The sequence below is a fragment of the Tupaia chinensis genome, unplaced genomic scaffold (genome assembly GCF_000334495.1).
Source record: "Tupaia chinensis unplaced genomic scaffold, TupChi_1.0 Scaffold143756_1, whole genome shotgun sequence".
NCBI classification, from domain to species: Eukaryota; Metazoa; Chordata; class Mammalia; order Scandentia; family Tupaiidae; genus Tupaia; species Tupaia belangeri.
In genome coordinates, this window is record NW_006203605.1 from 1227681 (window position 1) to 1233883 (window position 6203).

Sequence of the window (6203 nt, forward strand, 5' to 3'; positions counted from 1 at the left end):
AGAAATCATCCCCCAGGGGGGATGGCCATGCCGCAGTCCCTTCTCCTCCATTCTCATCTCGGGATCTTGGGCACGCATGCACACACGCCCAGCGTGAATTTCAAGCCACCAGGTCCGGGACTCGAACCACAGTCAACTACATGGGAGTCCAGCAAAATAGCCATTATGTTAACTGCTGGTCTCTGGGTGACCACAGTTTGAGGCCCAGACCCGGTGGCTTGCTTTCTCACTTTCCCTCTCTGGTAATTAAAGAATAACAATGATAATAAAAAATAAATAAAATAAATAATTCTTTTTTTAAAATGCCCCATTACCAAAGAATGATGATATCTGTATACACACATGTGCTTTTGTTTTCCTTAATGACATGAACCAACACTCAAGAAAAACACCCAAAAGTCCTTCCATGTGTAAACGTTTCAGCAGACCGTAGTCATGTACAGGTGAAAAGGTGCGATACTTTCCTTCACCCATCATAAGAGTCATGACCAACACTCCAATAACAAAAGAGAAGTTAATAAGAAATTTTTTTTTTTAATTTTTAGAGAGATTTTTGCTATAGGGTGCATGTATTCACTGGAGAAACAGAGACAGGTAGACAGAAAGCAAGAAGTCACTCCCCAGGGAGGATAGCCCTGCTGCATGTCCTTCTCCTCTTGGAATTTTGGATACACACTCATGTGCGCTCGGTGTGAGTTTGAGTCCCCAGATCCAGGACTTGAAACGTGATTGACTACATGGGCATCCAGTGACATAACCATTACACCATCTGCTGGTTCAAGCATAACAAATTTAATAAAAGTTGTATGTGACCTGAAGACTCTTATAGGTAGAGATTACGACAGGGAGCTCCATATGCCAACAGCGCATCAGACACATCAGTCACTGTCACCGGGGACAGCCGCTAGATGCCCTGGCACCATGTGAGGGGCAGTGACCTCACCGAGATGCTCAGTCAGCATCTTCATTCCCACTGGGGCAGTCACCTAGTAGGGCAGGTCACCCCAGTGTGGTTGCTCGTCACTTCAAAGTCCACGCGTAATGGGGTGATCAAATCTCTCAGATGGAAGGTCACAGATTCAGACAAAGGAACTGACCACAGTGACAGACCTGCCCTCTGAAATGTCCCGGTGGCTTAGAACTCACACCGGGCGCATGTGCATGCGTGCCCAAGATCCCGAGAGGAGAATGGAGGAGAAGGGATTGCGGCGTGACCATCCCCCCTGGGGGGTGATTTCTCCCTTTCTGTCTCTATGTCTCTGTCTGTCTGGTGAGCGCACGCGCCCTATAGCGTAAACCTCTCCAAAAAATATATATATTTATTTACTTTTTAGGGCCAGCAGAAAGCATAGTTGTTACGTCATTGGACTTCCACATGGCCAACTGCCAGTGGCTTAAAACTCACCCCAGGTGCTTGTGTGTGCATGCCCAAGATTCCAGGGAGAGAACAGGACCCCCTCCTGGGGGGTGATTTCTCGCTTTCTGCCTCTCAGTCTCTCTCTGGTAAGTGCACATACCCTATAGCAAAAATCTCTTTAAAAAAAAGTTTACTTTTCTATTAAAACTTCTCTTTTCCTACTTTGTGTTCGTAGTTTTCATTTTGTCTTAGGGCAGGTCTCTAATCTTAGACATATGGACCCAAAACACGGAAAATGTCACACAACACAGCTTAGCTCCTCCATCCAATAACAAGACCTGGAAATGAAGACCCAGACCCAAGGAAAATTATCTACTTTTATGCTTAGTTTGATGAAGAATTGACAACCATGTTGAGGTATGATTGAACAAAAATGTATGATCTTTCTTTTTTAAAAGTTTATTTATTTGATGAGAGTGACAGAGAGAGAGAGAAGCACCCTAGCAGGGCCTTCCCACTGCAATTCACCCCAGCCTCAGCTTTCCCGGATCTCAGGCTCACATGGGCCCACTGTACTTGGCAGCGCCCGGGACCCAAACCCAGGACTTTTCCCATGTGGTCCAGTGGCTCTACTGCTGTGCTGCCACCTGGTCCAGAGGATATGATCACATGGTAGCATGCTGGAGGAGAAACCCAGCCAGGCCTGTCTGCCACGTGCTTTTTGACCTCTGCTGGCTTTTCTAGGTCAAGGTAGGACACTTGTCATATGAGGGTCTTCAGGAAGGAGAGAAGGCTAGACAATGACTTTTCTGGGTCTTAGGTGCTTTGGAGGAAGAGGAGTTCTGCCTTCTGTGAAAGCTGCTAGTGCCAAGACAGAGCTGCTCACATCGAACCCAAGCTGAAGCAGAGCTGGAGGACTCCGGGGAAGGGGATTTTGTGCCTGCACGTCTGATACAGAAACTATTGCAAAGACTCTCCAAAGGTGTTTGTGGATGTAAGCTGATGATAAGAACTATGACGAGAACTCTCTAATGGAACAAAAAATTTCCAGTTAAGGTGCTTCTGTGAAGACATCTCCCTAGCAACAATCATGTTATAGAAAGGTAATCACCAGGGGCCGGCAGGTGGCGTGGTGGTTAAAGGCGCTGGATTCCTACATGGCCGGCTGTGGTCTGAGGCCCAGACCTGGCGGCTGCTTTCTCACTTTCCCTTTCTGTCTCTCTCTTTCTGCTCAAGTTAAAAAATAATAAAAAACTGAAATACATAAATAATCATAAAGAATAATTACCAGCTTCTGCAGTGAACCTCTGGAACTAACTTTATTTCATGACAGAGTGTGTGGACTTCCCCTTTTTGCCTTTGAAAGCTTCCCTTTGCCCTGCCTCCTTGGCTATGCCCAGGATCATAGCACACATAGCCTGAATTATAACCCTTCTGCTCACTCCCTGGACCGGGCAGTGTGGGAAATATGCTGAACTCATGTGTATGTGCCAGAAATCTTGAGAGGAGCATGAAGGAGAACAGACTGTGGTGTGGCCACCCCCCACCCCCGGGGGCGATTTCTTACTTTCCCCATCTCTCCTCTCTCTGTATCTCTCCAGTGAGTGCACATGCCCTATAGCAAAAATTTTAAAAATTAAAAATTAAAAAGTAGATATTCTCATGTTTTCCCTAGACCTGCCTCTAAATCACCCGGGCTTCAAATTAAAACATAATCAGCCCTTCTTTTTTTTTTTGGAGAGGGTTTTGCTATCGGGCACGTGTGCTGGCCAGAAAGAGAGAGAGACAGAGAGACAGAAAGTGAGAAATCACCCCCCGGGGGGAATGGCCACACCACAATCCCTTCTCCTCTCGAGATCTTGGGCACACACACACATGCGCCCAGCGTGAGTTTAAGCCACCGTCTCCGGGACTCGAACTGCAGTCAACTACATGGGAGTCCAGTGACATAGCCATTACGCTAACTGCTGGTCCCAATATAATCAGCCATTCTAACCAAGGTTCCAGAATTTAACAATGCCCAAGGAACCTAGCTCCTGGTTTGAATGTATTCTATGACATTACCATGGGTCGATAAATAAGGTTCATAAATAATGAGGCTATCAAAAAGGATAAAGAAAAATAAGACAATACAAAAATGAGCTGAGGTTAGAAAAAGTATGAAAGATTGGGGGCTGTCAAGTAGCATGTGGTTAAGGGTGCTGGACTCTCACATGGCTATCTAAGTTCGAGTCCTGGACCTGGTAGCTTGCTTTCTCACTTTCTCTCTACTCTGTCCCTCTCTGATAAAATTAAAATAAATAAATAAAGTTAAATGAAAGAATTTTTTTAAAAAAGGAAAAGCAGAAAAGATCGGTGAGAAATTTTAGTCAACTTGCCTACTTTTGTAAGTTTATTATTTCATGAGAGAGAAAAACAGAGACAAGTGCCCCAACAGGGTCCTCACCCCACAGCCCTTCCCAGTATCCGCCAGCCTCGCGCACAGGTATGTGTCCGCTCCTGTACACACAGGGTGTTCCCAGGAGGCAAACCAGGGACTCTGCCATGTGGCTCTTCCACTGAGCCGCTGTCTGACTCCAGCTTACCTATGGATCCTGCTTACATCTATGTCTAAAACACATCAGGTTACCAAAGTACTTTTTTTTTTTTTTTTTTTTTTTTTTATTTTTTTTTTTTTGTCTTTGGGGGGCCTGCGCTTGCCAAACCGGGTGCATGCGCTTGCCAGAAACACAGAGAGACAGAAAGCGAGAAATCACCCCCCAGGGGGGTTAGCTACGCCGCAATCCTTTCTCCTCCATTCTCCTCTCAGGTTCTTGGGTATACACGCACATGCGCCCGGCCTGAGTTTAAGCCGCTGGGTCTGGGACTCGAACCGTGGTCGACTACATGGGAGTCCAGCAACAGCCATTACGCCAACTGTTGGTCCCCAATAAATATTTTTTGAGGTCCTGTTATACACCAGGCACAATCCAGTTGTCTGTACATGTGTGCACACATGCGTGTGTACTTAAAATTCAGTCTCACGATCACAAGCACTTAAGATACACAGAAACTGTGGCTGCCAAGTTGATTTTGGCTCAAGTCCTGGATCTGACGGCTCAAAAATCACAGCAAATAAATAGATTAATGAATTAATTACTTTTTTAAAAAGATACAAAGAAATCGGGCTGACCTTGTAGAGCAGAAGTTAAGCACCATACATAATCCCACATGGCCAACTGTAGTTCAAATCCCTGTCCTAGCAGCTTGAAAAATACGCTAGACTTGTGTACCCATGTGTCCAAGATCCAGACAGAGAAATTAAGGAGAAAGGATTAGGGAATGACTAAATCCTATCAAGGCTAGCACATATGCCCTCAGGCAATAAAAACAAAAGATACAAAGCAATTGATAATACGACTTTTTGCAAATTTATTATCAGGGTTTTTTTGGGAGATTTTTGAGATAGGGTGCATACGCTTACAGAGAAAGAGAAAGGAGGAAATTACCCCCCAGAGCAATGGCCATGACACAATTTCTTCTTCTCTATTCTCTTGAAATTTTGGGCACAAACACACATGCACACATGCCCGGCATGAGTCTTAAGGCTCCGGGTCTGAGACTTGAACTATGGTCTACTACATGGGAGTCCAGAGACGTAACCATTACGCCATCTGCTGGTCTTTTTAATTATTTTTTAAATTATTTATTTATTTATTGTTACTCTTCTGTTTGACTAGAGAGAGTTGGTGGTGTGTGTGTGTGTGTGTGGGTGGGGTGTCTGGCTTGTTCTTTAAGGTCCCTGGCCTGAGATTCAGACCATAGTCAGCCATGTGGGATACGGCTCCCTTAACTACTAGGCTAGGGGGAGTACTACCAATTTATTCTATGCTGTAACCACACACACTTTACCACACATTCTTTTTTTAATTTTTTTTCTGTCTAAAGTTCACAGAACATGAGACCTACCCTCAAACATTTCTTTTTTACTTTGCTATAGGGTGTGTGCACTCACCAGAGGACAGAGGAAAGGATGAAGAGAGGGAACGTGAGAAAGCACCGCCTGAGATGACTACACTAATCCCTACTCTATTTTTTTTTTGAGAGGTTTTCACTATAGGGCGCGTGCACTCGCCAGACAGACGAGAGAGACAGAAAGACAGAAAGCGAGAAATCACCCCCCAGGGGGGATGGTCACGCCACAATCCCTTCTCCTCCATTCTCCTCTCGGGATCTTGGGCATGTACGCACATGCGCCCGGCGTGATTTCTAACCTGCCGGTCCGGGAGGCGAACCGCGGTTGACTGCGTGGGAGTCCAGCCACATAGCCATTACGCTAACTGCTGGTTCCCATTAATCCCTACTCTTCAATTCTCCTCTCAGGATTTTGAGCATGCACACACACCTGGCGTGTTTTTCTTTTCTTCTTCTCCTCTCTCTCTCCTTTTTTTTTGGAGAGGGTTTTTTTTTTTTTTTTTTTTTTTTTTTTTTTTTTTGGGGTGTGTGTTCGAAGACAGAGAGAGATAGAGAGATAGAACACGAGAAATCACCCCCCAGGAGGGATGACCACACCGCAATCCCTTCTCCTCCATTCTCTTCTTGAGATCTTGGGCACGCACGCACATGTGCCCGGCGTGAGTTTAAGCCACCGGGTCCAGGACTCTAACCGCGGTAGACTACGTGGGAGTCCAGCGCCATAGCCCTTACACTAACTGCTGGTCTCTCTCTCTCTCTTTTTAAGATTTATTTATTTGGACCAGCGGTGGGCGTAATGGCTATGCCACTGGACTCTCATGTAGTCAACCACAGTTCAAGTCCCAGACCCGGTAGCTTAAACTCACACTGGGCATGTGTGCATGCGTGCCCA